Here is a 22727-nt window from a genome sequence, read left to right as displayed (position 1 = left end):
GTGTGAAAAATGCTAAAATGAAATTTTATTTTCACTTTCACGTTGTACTGCCTGTCAACATCTTATAAATCCAGTGCTGTTGAAATCAATGTTATCACTTGGTCATGGGCCAGCCTCAGGCTCATCTCCGGGAATATGGACACTCCCCTGGGCTGGAAATGTCTATAATAAATAATTCTAATGGGCTACAGGGTTGGCTTCCTGGAGGGCTAGACCTGACTCCTACCCTTGGTATCTAGACCTCTGCCTGCCAACTCAGAACAGCTCCATACAGCACTCACTCTGGGCTTAACAGAATGCCAGTTCTCCCAACCTGTCCACTCACTCCAGGATGGAACTCTGCCCTTGGTCTTTGACTCTTCTCAGCAAGAGGCTTCCTCTTAACTTAAATTTTTTTTCATTTACTTTTATTTCATGTGTATGAGTGCTTTGCCTGCATGCAGATAAATATACCATGTGCGTGCAATGCCAAGGATATCAGAAGAGGGTGTTGGATTCCCTAGAACTAGTGTTACAGATGGTTGTTGGCTACCATGTGGGTGCTGGAAACTCAACCTAGGTCCTCTGAAAGAACATCCACTGCTCTTAATCACTGAGCCATCTCTCCAACCTTCCTCTTAACTTTTTAGCTAACACTTTTCTATAACAGACTTAGACAGAAAGCACCGACCTAAGAGAAAATAAAGGTTTCCCAAACAAACATCTCTAATGATAAATAACTACTTAAGTGCTACCTGAAGATCAGTATCTTAATTTTTTATGAATATCCAAATCTGGACCCTGAAAAGATAAACTTCTAATACTTTGAGCTAAAGAAATATAGAGAAGGGAGAAGACGCTGTGAGGGCGGATCTGTTCAAGGATAGCATTCATGAATTAAGGCTAGGAAACAGAACATTAAATTTAATAAGTGCAAAACGATGCAGCTGGAAAGGCAGAATAGCCCAGCTAAGTATGATTTAAATGGCACTGAATTAGCTGCAAAGATATCTTGATGTACTGATAGAGGCGGTATGCAAATTAGCCGTTCAGCCTGGATGCCAGCAGAGAAGGCAGGACACTCACACCAGGAGCTATATATATATTTTAAGCTCTCTTGCTAGATAGATAACTTTTAGAGGAGGAGTCTTTCCTATTAAGATACTATTTAACTTGAACTATTCTGAATGAAAAGTTCACTGAAGATAAGAGTGTGAGACCTGCCCACCCCTGGCAAATGCACTTTGCTTTTCTTATTCAGTTCGACTATGGCCAACGTGGTCTTTCACTTATTCGGTCAATATTAGGTAGAAAGTAGAGTCCTAGATTTGTTAGGGGATACAAAGAGAAGTTCTCCTCAGAAAATACTGTAGTTGAATTGTGTAACTTTAAAAGTTGCTGAAGACCTAACTTTCTGTACATACAAATGTAACTTGATTTGGAAACAGGGCCCTTTACATTGATGAAGTTAAGATTAGGTCATGAGAATCTTCCCCAATCCACTATGACATGGAGACAGACAGACATAGAGGGAAAAGAATGTGAAAAGTCAGGGGAAAGATGGTATCTATAAGCCAAGGAATGCCTGAAGCAATAGAATTCAGTCTGGAACAGATTCTCACAATCCAAAGAAACCCTGCCCACACCTCCATTGTGGATATCTAGCCTTACGAACTAAAAGACAGTGATATAGATCAGGTCAGCAAAGAAATAAGCTCAGAAACAAAATTGCTGTGGTCAAAAGAATCCTGGTGAGGGGTCATTTCTACAGGTGTTTGGCTCAGTTAACCAGATCATTACATCTATGTCAGTTCTATAAAAGCCACCAGAGAAAAGGATGGTTTCAATTCACAGGAGCAGACTGATCCAGCAGGGACTGTTTAATCCACTGAAAAAAGATGATTAGAAAGAAACAGAGGCAATAAAAGTTAATGGAAAATTAATCTAAGTGACCTATTTGGGCAAATCAAGTTGTGAGGTATGCATTTATTTAAAAAGAAAGAGTGCAAAAGAACTTTATAAGGACAACTTCAAATAAGGCCACAGAGGTAAGACTTTAATTTGAAGTCTTCAGTATTTACATAAATGTTGAAAAAAGATTTCTGATAAAGTAAAAAAAGATGAACAATAGCAATAATTCTACACTCAGTCCCTAGAAGTTGGTATATGATTTCATATGACCAACTGTGTTTTTTCACTGTTGGTTTCCAGAGGCCTTGCTCTATGTGCCTTGATGCTCCCACACACATGTTAGTTCACTGAGTTTCCTACCGCAGACTCTCTAAACCACAGGCATCACTGGGCAAGATGCACCCAAGAGATGTTGGTGATTTGATGATGCAAATCAGTTCCCATACAGTGACAACCTACTTGTCATTTGTAGTTCACATATCATTCATTTACCTGAGCACAGTGAGTTCCCTCTTCTCCACGTGTTATAAACAGGGTACCATGCTGGCTGCCAGGAACCTGTAAAACAAAAGCCATCTTGTAAGAAGAAACTTCAAACATCAATTTCAGAGGCCGGATTGAACATGGGTAAGAGGAGGCAAGGTTTCACTTTCAGAGTTCCAGCCAGCACATTCCAACCAAATATCCTTGCAGAAGGGCTCTGCACCATGCTAACTTGGGAACAATCAATAATTGTGAAGGTCTTATCACAAACACAACCTTTCCATTGTTAATCTTCCACAGAATATCCCTTCTTTAAAAGTCACTGTTGTTGAAGTAGCTACATTGGGTCCAATGTTAGAGGTAGGGCCTGCCCAATCCCTAAAGAAGTAAAGCTGCAAGTTAATTAGGATAGTACAAAACAAAGTATCTTTCCAAAGCCAGAGCGGGGCACTGGAAGATGTCCTTTTTTTTTTGAGACAGAATCTCTCTATGTAGCCTGACAGGTCTAGAACTCACTATATAGATTAGGCTAGCCTGGAACTCAGAGTTCAGAGATTTGCCTGCCTCTGCCTTCCACTGCCTTCCACATGGTGGTATTAATGGTGTGTGCCACCACAACCAGCCTAGATGTGCTATTTTATTTTGTTTATTTTTTATTTTATGCATATGAGTGTATTCCTTGCATGAAGGTAGGTGCACCCTTGTCATTAAATGCCCATGGAAGTCAAAAAAGTACATCAGATCCCCTGGAATTAGAGTTCCAGATGGTTGTTAACTGCCATGTGGGTGTTGGGAATCAAACCAGGTTCTCTACAAGAGCAGCCAGTGCTCTTAACCACTGAATCATCTCTCCAGGCCCTAGATTGTTTTCCCACACTATTTTTAAGTTGGGAAATTTTTATAAATTTCCAACTAGAAATGAGTTATTTATGTCTTCTCTCAGAAATCTGCTGTTCTGAAAAGTGTAAAATATATTTAAATATTGTCATAGACTAAAGCCCAACTTAACTTTCTAGAAAGTATTTCAAGGCCCATACTCAGAGAATGGTTCACATTCAACAGCATCAGGTTACGAGGACACTTTAAAGTACCTGGTCTGAGAGCCCACAGCAACACTAGAATCTGTACTTTAACAAGGTCTTCAGGTGGTTCCTGTACACACTTAAGTCTGTCAAGCCTGGTTTTAAAACCCCTCATGCATCAGGCCTGTGGTTCCTAGGACCACAAATAAATATTGCCCAAACTTTCAAGATTACATTAAAAAAAAAAATTATAGCTGTGTAAATCTGGGGAAAACTATCCTCCTAACTACTCCAGATCCCCCTTGCTGCTGGCTAAATCCCTTTTCCAGGACATATTGAGTAACTGTGGTATGGTATCTGAAAAGTTATTCAATTATAACCCATATTGTTCAAAGAGTCCAAAGAGGAAAAGCAAAAATTATAAAATAACATAGCTGCTCTAAAGGGGGAAAATGACTGGTATCTACTTGGAAAGAATCCAGCCCAGAGCCAGCATTCTGGAAAGCCTTCTGAGCTGGATCCTGTAGCAAAATAAGGAAAGATCTAAGAAGCAGAGTATAGGCACTGTGTGTGTGTGGTATGGGGTCAAGGCATATACCCAGACCAGAAGTGAAAGAGTCAACTCCTTTACTTCAAAAAAATACTGAGCTGTGATTTTAGAGTTTCTTCTGGCTCCTTTGAATATCTGTATGCATGAGCTTAACGGTGGCAGTCCTTAGGCGTGCGTTTTCCCCTTTTAACTCTCCTACCTGTAGACAAGGAGGAATGGCAGACATCAAACACAGGAAGCACTGACTCAGAAGTCTGAGGCACCCGGCAAGGGGGTAGGGATAACAGAACCATGCCTCCACGTTTGCTATTTGATCACACAGAGTGTCAATGAAACCGTGACCAGATATACAGAACCATAAAGAGAATCGCATTAAAGTTAATACAAGAGTCAGGGAAATGTCTTCCACAAGGGACACTGGCTATTTGGTAGATGCACCACTGGGAGCAATTGAAGGCTCTCGGAGTAACCAAAGTATGAGCTCCCCTCTCTGTGCCAATGTCTTCTTCATGCGTTTAAACAGTTCCTATCCTGTCTCCTCCCCCCTCGGCCTCAGTTGGCCTGCGTTGTCACTGTCTTTGCTGTGAGAAGGGAGAGAAAGAACCACCAAATCCACTTGCTACCTCTTCCCCTTGGTCTCCTTCCCCTTTCTCCCCCATATCCCTGCATTTTTATTCTCCTCTTCTATGCCCTCTTGCCTTTCACAGAGCTTAGTCTCTGTTATTAGTGTGCAGCCAGCCCTGCCAGGCAGAGAGCTCAGTACTGATGGGAAACTGCTGGACTCCTCTACCATGCCACTATAATGCTTAGACTTCTCAGATCCTCCTAACCTGGGCCAGGTCAACAGTTGGAGCAGTGAGACTTTTAAAAAAAATGCAGTAACCTAGCATTTTCTTGGTATTAAAAAAACTGTAGAATAATTCTGGAATATTTAGCTGCTGTGCTTAAAGGAAATAAAGTTGTAACATATACAAGGCAAGAGGCTTCATTCTCTCCCTAGCTTTGTCTACGTACCTTCCCTCCAACACACCATGAAATCAATCCTGTCGTTAGTCTTAGCCCTCTTTGTGCAGAACCCCAACCCCTCCTGGGATGAGGGAAGCATGCCCCACCACCAGTTCAAGGCCACTGAATGACACAGGCAGGTGCCAACAGAGTGCTTCTTGACAAGGACACAATGTGGCACCCACGGAGCTTCATTTAATGTCCCGTCAGGATGCCTTACAAGTTATGGCTTAATAAATATATGAAGACTATTGTAATACAGAAAATGCCTGGTACCACTTCTCATATCAAATGTACTTAAGGAGAACTCTATAGCGTAGGCTAGGATGTGGCAATCTCACATAGGTTCTTTGAATTGCTGAAAAGCAATTTGGTTTTCTTTAGGCATTTCAGTCTTTTATATTCAATCTGTGATCTATCAGTAAAACTCATAGATAAATCTGGTTTGCTGACCTTTTTTTAGCCCAATCTCTAGATTGGTATATAGTATATACTCCTAAAACAGATGATGAATAAACGAGTAACTAAACAACCTATAGACTGGTCAGTGTACATCTTAAGACACCCCAGTTGAATAGTTAAAGGAAAATATTACCATACACAAATGCTCTCTGAAAACTTCCCTTCGATTTTTTGACACTGTCACCTAATTACAAAGACAGCAGTCCTTAGGAGTTTGGGTCTAACCTGCACTAGAATGGGAAGAGATGCTGCTTTGGGTAGGGACACTGGGCAGTCATATGTGACAGCTAACTTTCTGACAGAATTGGAAAATAGAAAAAAATTCTAAAAAGCCGACAAAATTTTCAAAGAATGCAGTGTCCCATGGTACATACATTAGTTAATGACTCTATTTGTTTCCAAGACGCTTGATACAGCACTACTATCAGAGAAGGCTCATCATACAATCATATTTCTTCAAACGTTTCTCTGTCCTACTGGGAATAAGGGCCTGAACACAGCACACTGAGATTTTCCAGTCTAATTGGAAACTCACTCCACAGACCAGACAAGGGATTAGACTCCTTCCTTGGCCAAAGTGAAAGGAAACATAGATAGTTGAGCTATGTGAGATAAAACCCTGGGATGCCCACACTCTGGATTATCTCTGAATCCAGGGATCCGCTAGCACTTTCCCAAAATGGCAACTGCAAGATGCTCCTTGTCAATCAACCAAGAGGTTAATGAGAGAGCTAGCCTCGAAGTTTGTTACATTTTATTCTGAATCTCTTAGTGGTTAAAAACATCTACTTCCTTGTATCAACAGTGTTCCAGAAATTGGAATTCACAAAAACTAAGGTTCTTTTTAGTGTTAACATCGTTAACATCATTGGACTGAAAAATCACACCTCCAGAAAAGCACTCTTTGGAACCTACTGAGCCTACCACATTAGGAGAGTGTCTGCAGTACTTTATAGCATCATTGGCTTTCACACTGGAACTAGCTGATAAATGCCCTGTACCCACCTTTGACAAGGAGTTAATTCTTTGAAAAAAAATACTTTGACAGTTCCTAAGACATACATGTTTCAACCTAGATCTGAGCTAGGGCCAAATATTTAAAACCCATCTGTGGGGAAAGAAATATTTTCTGAACTCCTGAAGCAGATCACAAGACCCTCACTGTGAGAGGGACAACCCCCTGCATGTGAGTGAGGAACCAACGATCCAGGGACACCAAGAAGAATCAGCCCGTCCTAAACCTCCCCATTTATTATTAGATCACTCCTTTGCCCAAGCCCATTTTTCCACAGCCACCCACTTCATCAAACATCAAAATGCAGCAGTTTAATAATTTCTTGGAGTCTTTATTGTCTTTTGAAGTTTCCATTGTCACATAAAAACTTAAATTTGTATGTTTTTCTCTTGCTAAGTATCTTTTATTTGAGGGAACCTCAGCTATGACCTGGGATGGATTAAGGGACTTCCCCACACTACTTCAGAGCATTCCTCAGAAGCTCCCTGTACTAGCTCAGCTGCAAACCATAGGCCTAGATTTGTTACCATTCAACAAACAAGGCTTTCTAATTAACAAGGAATTAGAGCAAAAGATGGGGTGTTTTAACCTTTTTCTCCTTGAATATCATTGAGATTTCCAGCAACACAGTTTTCTAGTTGTATGAAAACCAGTTCTATAATTTCAGTCTTTCCTGAATATCATTATAAGCCATTTTCAGGAAGAAAAAAAGATGCATTGTGTTTGGCACCTGCACCCACTACCTATAAAGTTCTACGGCTCTGTTTTTGTCCTCGGACACTGAGATTGATAAACCAGGGAGGGATCTGTCATCCCCCAAAGCCAGTAATCTCAATTCTTTGTCCTGTTTCACCAGCATATCAGCATCTTTGGGGTCTTCTGTCTTCACGTTAGTGAAGCAGGTTCTATAGACAAACATAGATTGAGGGAGGAGGTCCCCTCTCCATCAGTTCTACCCAAGAGACACAATTCAGAGGATCAACTTCTCCACCCCTAGAAGCAGCCAAGCCCTGATTAAACAAAGCTTTTGGTGACAGAGGGGCCCATGTGAACCCTCTGTAAGAGATCACCACATATGTTCATAGTTTACAAGGATAAAGCAATTACAGCTTCAGTTGTTCATGAATAAAGCCTCTTTAACATTTTAATGAGAACATTAACTCAGCTTCACTTGGTTTAGCCTTCCTAGAAAGTCTGTTAGCCTTAAAGAAAGTTTCTTTCAAAACCAATAATGAAATTGCAGGCCTCTTTGTGCCCTGCAGGGCACGACTGAGCCACAACAGTGACTGTATTATTTCTCTCCTGATCTAGCCTATAGTTTTGATCAGACTACAGTTTGGTAAGTTAGTCAAACATCTGAGGAAATGCTGTGCTCTTGCAGTGTTTGTGTGATTGTGTGTGCTCACTCATTTTCTATCAGACTTGTCTCCTAGGTTGCTTTTTATGTTAAACACAGCCTTGAATACAATGTGTGACTCAATCAATGTTAAACCATACTTTTCTGCTGTTCTCCCTTAATCACTGTCTCCTGTCCTTGTTCTCTCTTACCATGTGACTGATTCCCACCAACGTTCCAAGCTGCCTTTCACCTGGGGCCCATTAAATTCAGTAGACAACCCACGGAGCTCGAGAAGTCAAAGGTGAACAAGAAATAATTCCCAGCCTTGGTGACTTAACATGAATTTCTGCTTTATCCTCTGAACAAAATCTAGAAATCTGGAGCAGAGTGAATGAAAGAGTTTGTCACCTGGAAAACCAACTAGGAGAACAGACTAGAGCTAAAGGGAATTAATGTTCAAGTCACATGTGCACTCAACTCGTCAAATGTTTGCTGAGCAACTACCAAGCAGAAGCATCTTCCAGGTTCTGTGGAAAGATCCAGGCCAATGACGCACCAGGACTCCAATTCCCACTGAGCTGACGTTCCAGGGGAAAGACAGACAAGCAACAAAATAACATCAGAGGGTCAGAGTGGTATGAAGAAAATACAACATAGCGATGTGAGGAAAGACGTTTTGTTAAATAGGCGTAAGTTTAAAACCAAGCAGAGAAGAAAACTACAGCATAATTCTTAAGACCATGAAACGATGGGAGGAACCTTGAATGCATATTCCTAAGTGAAAGAAGCCAAAGACAAAAGGCTCCGTAAGCTCTGGGGACAGTAATATTGTCGAGAACTGTGTGGAAGGAGGGATGAATAGGCAGAGACTTTGTATGACAGCACAGGGGTGCATGTGCGTCACTGCCATGTCAAAATCAGCAGAATGCACACCACCAAGAGCAAACCCTGACATAAGCTATGGATGGGTGACAATGATGTGACAGTATGCCCTGCAAATGCGAATGCAGAGAATGGAAAGGACACAGGGGTGTTTGAGGAAGCTCTGAAATTTCTGCTAAATTTTGGTGAGAACCTAAAACCACTCTAAAAATAAATTCTATTTTTTTAAGTACTTAGTGTAAGAATGTGATGAGTTGAAGATCTGAAGAATCTGGCTTGGCCAGAGTACGAAGAAAAGTACCCAGTGGACAGGCACTCAAGCAAGGCAGGTCATGGTCAGGGGCTTGGATTTTAGTTTAAAGGCATTGCCATTGGAACATTTTAAGCAGTGCTCATCTTATTGCCTTTTACATTTTTGGAAGGTCACAGGGCTACTGGGTAGAAGTGGACTATGGATGTTGTCTAGCAGGGGAAGTGACAACAGAGTTCTAGAAGTGAAAGGATTTGAAATACACTTTAAAAGGGTGCTATCAGGATTGTAATGGACAGATAAGACCTCGGGGTGAGGGGAAACGAGGACTCACAATGATTCTGAATGGAATGCAGCACTATGTACTAAAATGGGGGAGAGCTTCCTTGGGGTTACAGAGCCCAAGGGAAATGCTGGGCCTGTTCAAGTCCATCCGGAGAACTCAAGTGTAGCTTGCTTGATTTCTGCCTCAGTGTGAACAGCGAATGTATATGTGTATATGAGTGCACATATACATATAAGCATATGTTGACATATTTAAACATATGTAATTTTAGTAGAGCAATTTTGTAATTCAGAGTAAATTTCAAATCATCTCAACAGTTTTCCAAGGAATAAAGGCAAAGGACAGCTGCTGTCATTAGTGTCCCTAAGAACAAGGAAGCTGGGACTGACTGAGAAGATCTAAGAAGGTCACACAGCAGGCCCTGGCAGAGCTGAAACTAGGAGCCAGGCTTCCTCACAATGAATCACCGTGTGCCACACACCTCTCTGTACCTTCCAGAAGGCACGGGTGCCCTGCAAGCACTGTTCTCGGTGTGAGAACATTCCCGGATGAGGGACAGACACGGTGCTGTTGCTGCCTTGCCTTTGCCACTTTCCTTTGTCTCCTCCTGACATACATGCTAGTTAAATAATCCATATGTGGCTGAGAAAACTAAAACTTCATTAACACCAAAGCCAGCCTTACAGAGAAGAAATCAAATATTAAGGTGCAATGTAACACAGATTTTTAAATAGACATTTTAATTATGAACGACAGGCCTCTACTGCACAAAGCTCATTCCAAACCATCCTGAGGTTGCAATGGGTGGGAATCGCACAAAAGGGAGAACATACACTAAGGTTCAAGGGCTTCATGGGACACACTTCCGTGTACACACCTGCACCTGGGCCAGTTCACCTATTATTATTTTCAGAAAACACAGAAAGTACTAAACAAACTAGGTGTGATGGTGCACTCCTGCTATGCAAGCACTGGGGAGCCAGGGGCAGGGGCACTGCCATAAGTTCCAGGCCAGCTTGATCTACACAGAAAGTTCAAGGCCAGCCAAGGCTGCATGGCAAGACCCTATCTCAAAAAGAAAATAAAAACAGGGTTGAGGAGATGGCTCAGTTGGTAAAATGCTTGCTTTGTGTATTGGTTAGTTTTCTGTTGCTGTGATAAAACACTATATCCAAAGGCAACTTAAGAAAGGAAGAGTTTATACTGGCTTATGATTCCAGAGGGATAAGAGTCCACCATGGCAGGGAAGCAGGGCAACAGGGCAGGAAACTGAGAGTTCACGTCTTATATGGTAAACACGAAACGGGAAAATGAACTACAAGTTGGGCAAGGCTATGAACTCTCAAAGCCCACTCCAGGGACATACTTCCTCCAGCAGGACCACACCTCCTAAAGATCCCATGACATCCCCAAATAGCACCACTGACTGGGGACCAAGTGTTCAAATACTTCAGCCTATGGGGAACATTTTTCATTCAAACTCTGTTTTAGTTTGCATTCTATTGCTGTGACAAAATGCTCTGACCAATACCAAATTGGAGAGGAAAGGGTTTATTTGCCTTACATCTGGTCACAGTTCATCATTGAGGGAATCCAAGGTAGGAACTCAGGGCAGGAACCTGGAAGCAGGAGCTGAAGCACAGGTCATGGAGAAATGCTGCTTACTGGCTTGCTCCCGTGGCCTGTACACAACCTGCCTTATACAATACAGGACTACCTGCCCTGCCCAGGAGTAGTACTACCCACAGTGGGCTGGGCCCCCCCACATCATTCAACAATCAAGAAAATGCCCCTCATACGTGACCACATGCCAGTCCAATGGAGGAAATTGCCTAACTGAGGGTCCCTCTACCCACGCGTGTCAAGTTGACAACTAAAGCTATCCAGCACAAACCACCACACCTTAAAAGCACAAAGAGCTGAGTTTGATCCCCAGAACCCAAATAAAAACTCTGGTCCAGTAGTATGCACCTGTAATCCCAGCACTGGACAGGAAACAAGCGGATCCTGGTGGGTTCAGTAACCAACCAGCCGAACCTACTTGGTGAGTTCCAGGTCAAAAGAAAAGGTGGACGTACCTGAAGGATGTAACCTGCAGCCTCCACATAAATGCCCACACGTACACACACACACACACACACACACACACACACACACACACACACACAGAGAGAGAGAGAGAGAGAGAGAGAGAGAGAGAGAGAGAGAGGCAACAAAAGGCACTGAGAACATTTCAGAGAAAGAAAAACAATACTAGAGCCTGGATGGACTGTCTAGTCTGTATACAACCTGGGCATGTTTAGAAAATAGGCTTTCATCTTTCACATGCCAGGTACTGCCTGGGAAGTGGGAACTCCTACCTCATGCATTTTGTTCCTAGTATGTGAGGTTGTTTTCTTGTTGATTTGAAGACTTCCTCTCTGTAGTTTTTCTCCAATATTTTCCAGTGGACTCCACAATGCAGCCACAGCCCCACAGAGGGACTAGTTCCTACAAGAACTGGACTGAGAATACCCAAAGAAGAGGGCCCATGGGAAAGGAGTTGCACCCTGACCTCTAGTCTAGATTAGGAAATCAGTCTCCAGTGTTAAACACATGGCACTCCTGTATATTAATAGAATCATTCATTCACTTCCACCATGGATTGTCTTCCCAAAGCTTTAATGAGAGCTGATATTCACCCTGATGTTAGAGAAACCCTCGGGTGGTCAGTCACCCTCTGATCTGGCCCTCAAGTTCTCAGGCCAAGATCCTCTATCCAGGCCTTGCCTCCCTGTGCATTCTGCCCTGGAGAAGATTTTCCAGGGCTTTGGCACATCATGTTCCGAACTCTACATTCTCCTATCATTAAAATGTGCTTTCCTTTTTTGGCAGTGTGCTGATTGGATTCGTAGAGAGTCCAAGCAAGAAAGCTAGCTGTTGAGAGTGAGGGTTAACTGGAACTGGCCCAGGCACACACTGGACCAGAACGTGACCCAGGGATCCTGCTCCAAGGAAGGAATTAAGGCAGTGCAGGAAACAGGCCGTGATTGGGAGGCCTGGACAGCAGACAAGTACACAAGAGCAGGAGTGGTGGGCTGCAAACAGAACAGATTCTAAGGATCCAAGATGGGGGCCAAGGCACCGCCATGAGGCATCTCAGAGTAACTCCAGAGGCTGGGGACAGAAGGATCCTGGGTGCACCTACCACCCACAATAGCAAGAGCTGAGTGGCTACAAATAAGGCAAAGACTGACCCCTCTTCTCCCTTTACAGTGAAAACTCCATTCCTCCAGGGCCCTATTCACCCCTCGCTTCACTGTTTGAGCCCCTGTCAGATACTCTGTTATCCTCCCCTGACACCAAATACTGTGAAGACACCAGCACTTAAAGTGAAGTTCCTATAAAGACCTTTACACAATTACACACTATAACTCTCTTGTGAAAGCATTTTCACCTCTATTGTCTTCTAATTCTCACAAGACATAAATAGTATTAAATAAATCTATACCCAAAGAGATTTGTAATCTTGTACAATGCCACACAGATGAAAAAAAAACTACATTCAAAGCTCCTGATCTCCTAAAGAGGGTCAGTCCTTTTAGAACGCATAACTCGTCTATGTTTTATTCTTTTACTCTACAAACAGTGGATCCTTCACTTAGGGTGGTTCAACTTAGGAATTTTTGACTTATGGCGCTGTGAAAGGAATACGCAGTGAAAAATCTGCATTTTGAGTTTTGATCTTGTCTTGGGCTAGTAGGGTGTGGTACAATGCCAGGCAGCAAGAGAGCAACATGGCTCCCAGTCAGCCAGGTGAGCACCAGGGTGAAGAGCTGATCCCACAGGGCATACTGTGCTACCAAGCTATGATGTTCAGTGGGGTAGGTATATGAAAGGCAGTTTGAATTAAGATATTTTTCCATTTACTATAGGTATTGCATAGCATAACCACAACATAATTTGAGAATCTGTCCTACGTCATTGATTAATCTGGACTTCAAATTCCTAACTACTAAAGCAAAAGAAGATGATTTCTATTGCACTTACTTAGAAATCTAGGAGATGCCTCAGTAAATGTTGCATATATAATACAACCAGGATGCTGGGTAAGGTAAGCTGCTACCCTAAAAAATGCACCCCAAAAGAAAGCATGCCTCATTTCATCAGCAGAACCAACATCAGCAATGTATCACCAATGGGCAATTAAAAAATAAATTTGCTAATTATAGATTATTTAATTTTGTTCTTATGGCTAATCAATATTTTCAAAGATTCATTGATTTCTTTTCAATTTATGTGTATGTGTGTGTGCATGCATGAGTATGCCTGTGCCAGCAGAGGTCAGAAGAAGGTATTGGATCCCTTGGAGGTGGAGTTACAGACAGTTATGAGCCATCTGATGTGGGTGCTGAGAACTGAACTCAAATCCTCCGGAAGAACAGCAAGTGCTCTTATCCACTGAGCTCCCTCCAACCCCACTAATCAATATTGCTAAAATTCAAAAAATTCCTCCATCTATATAAAATATGATTTAAAATTATAGAACTGCATCTTTAGACTAATTTTGAATAGCTTTATTATGTATCATATTATCCTATCATTGAGATTTTCTATTAATTCAGATCTGACTTTCCTCATAAAGCCTAGCATTAGGCTTTCAAATATTTATTGGATAGAAGGCTGTATAAATTAAAGAAGGAATGTATGCACAAAGCTACACTCTGTGATGATTATTCTTCACTGGTGACCAAACATGGGGTTTAAAATCAACAAGAAGCACACTTCTGGGCTTGTCAATGAGGGAATTTCCAGAAAGGTTTATTTAATTCAGTACGGAACACCCGCCATGAATGTGGACAGCACCACCCCATGGGTTGAGCTCCTAGACTCAACAGAAATCATAAACAGCTGAGCACCAGCATTCATTTCTTTCTGAGTCCTGATTATGGACACAATGTGAACAATGATCTCACCTTCTCATGGCTATCCTTTCCCTGACATGAATCACTGTACCCTCAAGCTGTGAGCTAAAATAAACCCTTCCTTCTTAAATTGCCCTTCTCAGACATTTTGTAACAACGAGAAAAGTAACAAATACATATTCTCCTACTCAATAGGAGGGGGAAATGCCATTTATATCATACAATAGAACACTCTTGGGCTACAAAAATCTCACAGATATAGACAGGCCTAGCTGCTTGCCAGCTGTGTCATCATGAGTGAATTACCTCACCTCTTGATTACAAGTCTCCTTCATGAGCAATGAGAGTAAAATGAAATTCTACACCAGACAAAATGAAGTCACAAACTTGTCACACTGTCTAGGTTATAGACTTTCATAGAGGTCATCTCACCACATTCTCTCACATTTACCATGATCCTTTACACAACAACCACCTTGATAATGGCGCTTCAATATATAAAACTCTGTTGTAAAATTAATGGCCAAACATCAAGTTTATTTATGGTGACACTCAACTTCCCCTGCACTAACATCAAACTTATCTATTCATGGTCCAGAGATCAGTTGTCATGCATAGCAAGTGTTCGATGAATGCCAATGACTATGAAATAAATATCCCAGAGAACTGAAGCTTACTCTTTTAGGCACCAATACTCTTTATATTTTAAAGCTTTCAAAAATGTTCATTTTGTGCTTACCGCTATATTAAAACAGTAGGTAGAAAGAAGTTTATTTTCTGTTATTATGGCTATTGACATGAACTTAGACTTGATGCTGGAAAAAAATCGTAATTCCTTGAAAAGTTTTTAACCTCCAAATTTTTTCATACTAAATATTTCCAGATTTCTGTGCTGTATTCCATCCTTTCACTCCTTCCACTTATTGCCCCTGGAAGGCAGAAGATGTGGGAATGAACAAGCTTATGCCACTGTCATCTTCAAAGAATTTATTAAAGGACAATTCTCAGCTATTTCTCAGTGGTGGCCTCATCTCTCTCTCTCTCTCTCTCTCTCTCTCTCTCTCTCTCTCTCACACACACACACACACACACACACACACACACACTGTCAGAGGCCCAACACGCACCTCTAGTCCAATAAAGACTATTCTCCCTAAAGTCTAACATAAACTAGAATCTCAAAAATGTTTACAAAGTGAACAAATAAACAGTCTGCAGATTGTGTAATTGCTGTTTTCTATTTGAGTTTTACCTAATCCTTGGTTGGGCCTCTCACTCATTTGGGGCTGTATTTCTTCATCTTCTAAGTAAGCAACTGGGTTCAATTATCCCTAAAAGCATTTCCAACAGTAATCCTCCACAATCCAGTATTTGTAAGCGCACATATATTTGTTCCAGATGGCAGAGCTGCTGGAAATATGACTACCAGATAGGTGAGGAATGGAAAAGCATAATGAACAAGCAATATAGTCTATGCAATCTAATGCAGATACCCCATTAAGAAGGCATTAACTCTGTACCATGGCAAGAAAGATAAAAAGAATTTGCTCTCTTGTTTCTTTCTCTCACTGCTAATAGTATAAATATAATATAGAAATATTGAAACAGAACTAGGAGTATAAATGTATTAATCTCTTTTCCCTGTGTCATGTGTTCTTAACAAGAGAAAAGCCTACTGTGTCTCAAAAGAAGTCAATGGTGAGCAAGCGAATGAAACCTAGAAGGATTATCTTTCTAACAGCTGAGTACAATCCTTTCACTGACCCTTTGTTCACAGAGGTATTTCTTCAATCTCTACTCGGTTCACAAATTAGCTTATCAGCCCTTTGGTTTAAATACTAGTTTCAGTCTTTGCATCAGAATTCAATTTGACTAGATTAAATACCAATCTTACTTTATTAAAATCGAAACTTCTAGAAGGTTGAGAAATGGCTTAGCAGCAAAGAAGACTGGCTGCTCTTGCAGAGGACCAACACCCAATGGTTGCTAACAACCATCCATAACTCCAGTTCCAGGAGAGCTGATGCCCTCTTCTGACCTCGATGGACAGTGCATGACACAGGTGCACTTACATATGTGCAGGCATTTACTCACACACACAAAATAAACTAAAAATAAACTAAATATTTTAAAATAAAAATTTCTGGATTAAAAATTTCTGGATTAAATTTCACACATAAAGGAAGTAGATGCTTTCAAATAACAAATCCATAGTTCGTCAACACCCACACTTGGGGGGCATTATGGGCACTGTTTCTCACAGGAAGCCATTGACAACTATGGCATCCAGATCCAGTGGAGTTTCCTTAATTCAGTTCCACACAAAGTATGCTTTTCTTGAGCACTATAACAATTCCAAAGAGCATAAGAAAATGAATAAAATATATCACATCTGCCTTGGAGGAAATACAGTACCCAAGAGCAGCGATATGAGAGAATGATTGCCGAGGACTGAATCCTAACTTTGCTACACTTACTTGTTAAATTGAGGTGACTTACTTAATCTTTCTGACTCTGTGTCCTTATATAAATAGTGCTTATGATTATGGTAACTACCTCACAGGATTAACTAGGTCATTATTCCTATAGCATTAAAAAAAATTCCTGGCATATAGGAAGTACTCCAGGCTTGTGTCACCACTGTGATTGTCAACATTACAAACATGCAACACAGAAGCTTAAAAAAATCACTTTTATAGTTAGCAAAATTGAAAACACAACAAATTCTAGGAGATGAAAGGATAAAATAAACTGGAAAATTATATCCCAGGTTTTATCAACAATCTCTGCATCCTCTTGACGGATCCTAACTACATCCTTTAGAAACAGGTCAGGATGCTGGCAGGTGGAGGTGGGAGAGTTATAAAGAAAAAAAAGCACTCCAGAGAAGAGAAAGGGGACCAAAGAGGAGGAGCATGGGTCAGGTGCCCAGTGCCAGGAGAAAGGCAGGGAAGGCCTGAGGGGAGAGCAGACAATGTCTTCCCTGCTGCCTCACCCCCATCTCCTCAGAAAGCACCTTCCTCCAGCCCTGGCTTTACTTAGTGCCTTTTCCTATTTTTGCCTTTCTCTTTTTACTGTTTACATTTTGGTTTTAATAGAATATTAGATGTAAAAAGGACCTTAGGATCACCTAATCCAATTCTCTTACTTTATCCATGAGATCACTAAGGAGCAGTGAGATTAAAAACTTGCTCCTGGTTGTATAGTTCTATAATGGCACAAACAAAATTGGAACTGGACTCCTCCGGTCTGTACTGTCTCCCTCAGGACAATAAAATAAGTACATTTGCCCAAACACAGTCTGCCTGGCCCTTATCCCATTTGGCAGATACATAAATTTTTCTCTTGGGAAGAAAGTCTTGAGAAATATTTTAAGTGAATTAGCAAGAATCTTACTGTTTTTTTTTAATTCAATAAGCATGTTTTATTATTAACTTCATTGCTTGCTAAGCCAGAAATTAAGTTTTTCTATGCTTGGATAAGCCCTGCCCAATCAATAACAGGACACCAGATTGCAATGAAACAGACATTCTCACTTGGACCATCTCACACACACACACACACACACACACACACACACACACACACACACACACCAAAGCTTTTGAACCCACTTTTACTCTTGTAGCCTATGTTTATGAGTAAGGATATAACATTTTAGGATATAGCTCTGTTAATATAGACTTAGACTTTAAAGCGCTGATCTTCCAGGGGATGGGCAAGCTTTTTTTCCAGTGCTCCTGATGCTGCTTCTATCACACCAGCCAAAAGCAGCCATCAAGTTGCCTAATGAGCCCTCATATCTATCTGGTTTCTGATAGTCCTCAGTATGCTTTGTCCAAACCAAGGGTATGGCTGCCTACATAGCCACACTTTCTTATGTTGAGCGCTCAACTCTAGAGTGAAAGACTGAGGCTCTGAAGCCAAAGCGTTTTAATCATGTGTGAAAAACAGACCCTGTAGTTCTGCTTTTTGGTTGTTATATTGCAGAGCCTTAAAGATAAGAATCTAAAACAAACTAATTGAAGCATACATTTAAAAAAATAGAACAGCCTGCTTCCAGCCTCCCTCCCCCCACTCCCAGGTATTAGGATGTTATGTTTGCTCTCATTCACTTCACCCTGTGGGACTTAAAAGCTATGAACTGGCTGCAAGGAAGGGAGAGGTTCTGGCCATGTGCCCAAACTTGCTTAGACTGTAGCAACATCTGAAATCTGGGCCACTAAAAAGAACTCAGTTCCACTGTCTAAATAGGTGCTTACTTTTCATGGCCTAGACATACATGAAGCAGGCTTATTGTTGTCACACTTGGTGAGTGCAATTCATACAGCTCTATACCTTCCTGATATGTATCTGTCTGTCTATATCTTTCTTTCACAGTCCACACAGACCAGCTGAGGTAGTTGCAAGTATAGATTCTTCTAGTTTCGTTCTGTTGCTGGGACAAACGCCCTGAGGAAAAGCAACTTGGGAGGAAAAGGTTTATTTGGCTTACACTTTTAGGTCACAGTCCATCATTGAGGGAAGTCAGGGTAGGAACTCAAGCAGGAACTTGAAGAAGAAACCATGGAAAAATGCTGCTTACTGGTTCCCCTTATGCTTAGCTCGCTTTCTTGTAGAGCTCAGGACCACCTGCATAGGAAATGATGCTGCCCACAGTGGGCTGTTCCCTCCTATATCAGTTAATAACCAAGACAATCCCCTATAGATATGCCCAGTGTGACCTGGGAAATCCCCCAGTTAGAATCCCCTTCTCAGATGACTCCATGCTGTATCAAGTGGACAGTTAAAGCTAACTAGAACACAGATGTTGTTCTGATTCACATGAAATTTAACACCAGGAAAAGCAGAACATATTACATAAAGCAATGACAAAAATCAAACATTCAGGGGCTGGAGAGATGACTCAGCAAAGGACCAGGGTTCGATTCCTTACAGCCACATGGAGGCTAACAACAATCCATAACTCCAGTTCCAGGGGATCCAATAACCTCTTCTAACCTCACAGGCATTGCACAGCATGGTGCACTTATTTACATACATGCAGGTAATATATTCATACACATAAAATAATAAACAAAATTATATATGTGTATATATATATCAAATAATCAAAGCTTGAGCAGAGTTAAGCCAAGATTTGAACACTTCTAAGAAAGGAATAATAATAATAACAAATGTTGCTGCATTCTCCCACCCTGCATGCTAGCCACCATCATCAACTCATTCTCTACAGATGTCTCTACAAAAAAAAAAGAAAAAATGTTCCACAAATATAACAGGAGTTGAAATCCTGGGGGAGCCAATTACGTTTAAGCTACTTTCAAAATTCTGTAAAGGAAAACAAAAGGCATTAAAAAAACTTGGCACTTGAAATGACATTTTACATGCTCTGCTTTGGGCCTGTGGAATACTATTCATGTAATAGCTAGTTGTCACACTTATAAAATAAACCCTAGGTTTTTAATAGAATAGAGTTATTAGCTAGTAAAACAAACCTAGCTCCAGAGAAAGAATGTGGCACTTCAAATCTAATAAGTACCTCAGCCTTTATCTAAGGAATTGTCAGCCAAAATATGACAAATAAGACCAAGGTCAGTGGCAGATACTTGTTGAAAAACACTGCTCTCGTAGCTGGCTGCCATGTATAACTGAGATTCCTGCAATTGTTAGTAAGTCTTTGGGGATGGGGTGCTACAAGTCCAGAGGAACTCTGAGAGCCATACTAGCCTCAGTGGCTTTGTGATAATCTCTGCTGGGGAAGCTGGGGTTGGGAAGGAAGGGAAGCATCCAGAAGCAACTACAGTGCCTCCCTGGTGACAGAAGCAGGTCTGGGTTTTAGCTGGTGGTGGGAAGAGAGGCTTTGTATCCCTTGACTCCTAGATCTCTCCAGAGTTCAGGATGTTAATAGCGGTAGATATTTCTGAGTTCAGTATAACCTCCCCTAATTAGATGCAAAGCAGATATGTCAAAGACAACAGAAGCAGGCAAAAGGCAGGGAGATTTCAAAATAGATCAACTTCAGTTGGGTTTCTACAATGGTTTCTCTTCCTAGGTTGAAGAACAACAATTCCTTCTCCAAAGATAACTAGAGGCTCAACCTGATTCCCTGTGCAAACCCACTTACTCCTTTACCTCATCTTTCCTAGAGCACCCAAGTAGTTTAGGTCTAGGATGTCAAAAAGATCAAATGAAACATGCCCTCTTAAAAAGTCACAGCAGGGACACAAGGTAAAGACAACCTTTTGTTCTACCACAGAGTTGAATATTGTGGCAGTATCACCTCACCTCCCACTTCCCAGTAGAAAAGATTGCTATTGACCTATTTCTGATAGGAAGCCTAGTCTATGAATACATGTTGAGTTCCTACTCTGTGTCAATCACTGAACCATGTCACAAAACACTGTGGGAAAAGAACTCTTATTCTGCCTCTACAGAGATTACCCTGAAGCTGATCATGATGCACATCTGGGCAGGAAGCAACCTCCCTCAAAAAAATAGGTTATTACAGGGGGCACTTTAAATGTCACCTATTCCATGAGGTTCTAACCAAGAAATAGTATTTACCTTACTTGAATTGTCTCTCCTTTTGTATCTTAAATTTTAGTCATTTGGTGTAACTGCCTTACTATACCTTTAAAGGAGAAATGATATTTTAATGACTAATAGGGCAATACAGGTCAGAAAATGTTGACTCGTGTAATAGAGACAAATATTTCTATTATTGAGGAGCCAAAGTGAGCAGAAAGGACTTCACCAGCTCTACTTGATGGGACCATAAAACTAAAGCATCAAAGGGAAGAAGAACATCTTCAAATTAATAGGCTGTATAGAAGTCTGATTCCTGGGTTCTCTCACACAGATATTTACAATGTAGCACATTCTGGAACTGGAGATAGTTCGGCAGTTAGGAGCACTGGATACTCTTACAGAGAACCCGGGTTAGAATCCCAGTACCACATGGCAGCTAACAACCACCCATACCTCCAGTTCCAGGGGATCTGATTACATCTTGTAACCTCCATGGGCATGTGTGCACTTACACACATGCAGGCAATACACTCATACATATAAAATAAAAACAAATAAAATATATATTTTTAATGTAGAGCCTTCTGATGACCTGAGTAGTCAAAGTGCAAGCAAAAGGCTTTCTAAAACAGCATCCTCAATTCTGATAGCATGTTAATCTGCCACCCTCCTGGTAGCAATACCTGGGAGATAATATCTTTGATTGAGGCCCTGGGGCTCCTCTGAGGGCTGTCATTCTACAAAGAACAAGTAATCTTCAGAATCAGCTGAATTCCCATGTTTGCATCTAGCACACTGAATGGTATGACCTCCTTGGAGAGAAGAAAGAATTAAGAGCTAAATGAAGCCCGTGCCCCTTCAAGCCTTGCAGCCATACTCAATCACAGACACTGATATACTATGTCTTTCTATAGATTTGGCTGGGTGGGGGCGGTTGACAAAATTGTAGCCTAGACAAAACAAGAGTGCATACATTGTGCTCAGGCAAACAAAAAAAAAATTCATGATTCTATTAGTAATAGAAATATAAATATTTGAGCCTAGTTTTCAAAGGAATAGCATTCAGGATGTCTCTTTACAGTGAATAGTTTTAGAAATTACTATTCCTTAAGCATTTGCTTTCCTTTCGGCCTCATTGTGTAAATCATGCTGCTCTTCCTTAATTTCCCAGGATCCCCAAGGTCATTCTCTCCGGTGTTTGCTTTAAACACAACTTGGTGCCAAGGAGTCTGCCTCAGAATTCAAGAATTCAGATGACACTTTCCCACAGTGTTTCTTCATATTTCTCTGCATCCAGATCTAGTCAATCTGCATTTTCCGCAAGAAGTTTGACTTCCTGGTAATTGCAAATCACCTCCTCTTGCATAGTTTCCTTCTCCCCTGGGTGGATGACTGCCAGGAAGGCTGAGAGGAGGAGCTTTTTGATGCTAATAAGGCCTCAGTGCAGGATTCAAGCCTAATGGTGAGGAGCTGAGTGTGGGTTCTCTGGGGAGCCCAGGTGAGCCAGTGCCAGGGTACTACTGAGAGTCATTTGAGCACCTCACTGTTAGCCTAGAGCAAGGTATACCAGGTCCTGAGCAGTAATCTGCTAATAGCTTACACAATATAGAAATGAGTCACTGTGCCTGGCAATTCAGACTCAGGACTATGTAAGGCCTTAATTCAGAAGGAAATTCTGAAAGAAAAGCATTAAGTGGTGGCAGATCTAGTTTCATTAAGGTGCTGGTGGTAGGATAGATGTTAGTGAGTTGTGGACATCTGTAATCCTCTGCTGTTTCTATCTGACTTTAATAACAAGAGCTCCAGTTTGAGCTCAGCCAATGGTATCTCAGGGCAGCCTGAAGAGTGAGAGAACTTGGCTTGATCCATTGCTTATCAAACAGGCCCTGATTAAGAGTCACAGAAAACCTTTTAGAAAACACAGAAGGCAAGCACCTGCACAGGACACACATACATACATACATACACACACACACACACACACACACACACACACAAAGTACACAGCTAAACACTTAGAAATCTCCAATTATAAGCTAGACATGGTGGCTCACCCTTGTAGTCATGGGATTATATGAGTTCAAGGCAAAACTGGGTTGCATAGTGAG

General features: G+C 41.3%; 1 protein-coding gene across 10 annotated transcripts in view; it reads right to left on the bottom strand.

Annotated features, from left to right (window-relative positions):
- The window catches only part of Enox1 (ecto-NOX disulfide-thiol exchanger 1), a 589822-nt gene that overhangs the window by 455264 nt on the left and 111831 nt on the right, over positions 1-22727 (bottom strand). For 8 of the 10 annotated variants that reach the window (XM_029556969.1, XM_029556966.1, XM_029556974.1 and 5 more), the window contains one exon: positions 2383-2448. The exons of the other annotated variants lie outside the window; for them this stretch is intronic. The gene's annotated coding sequence lies outside the window, so the exon portion shown is untranslated. The remainder of the gene's footprint in view (positions 1-2382; positions 2449-22727) is intronic. 10 annotated transcript variants of the gene reach the window in all.

This window comes from Nannospalax galili, unplaced genomic scaffold, assembly GCF_000622305.1.
Source record: "Nannospalax galili isolate Female #2095 unplaced genomic scaffold, S.galili_v1.0 scaffold386, whole genome shotgun sequence".
NCBI classification, from domain to species: Eukaryota; Metazoa; Chordata; class Mammalia; order Rodentia; family Spalacidae; genus Nannospalax; species Nannospalax galili.
This window is presented reverse-complemented; position numbering and strand designations above follow the sequence as displayed.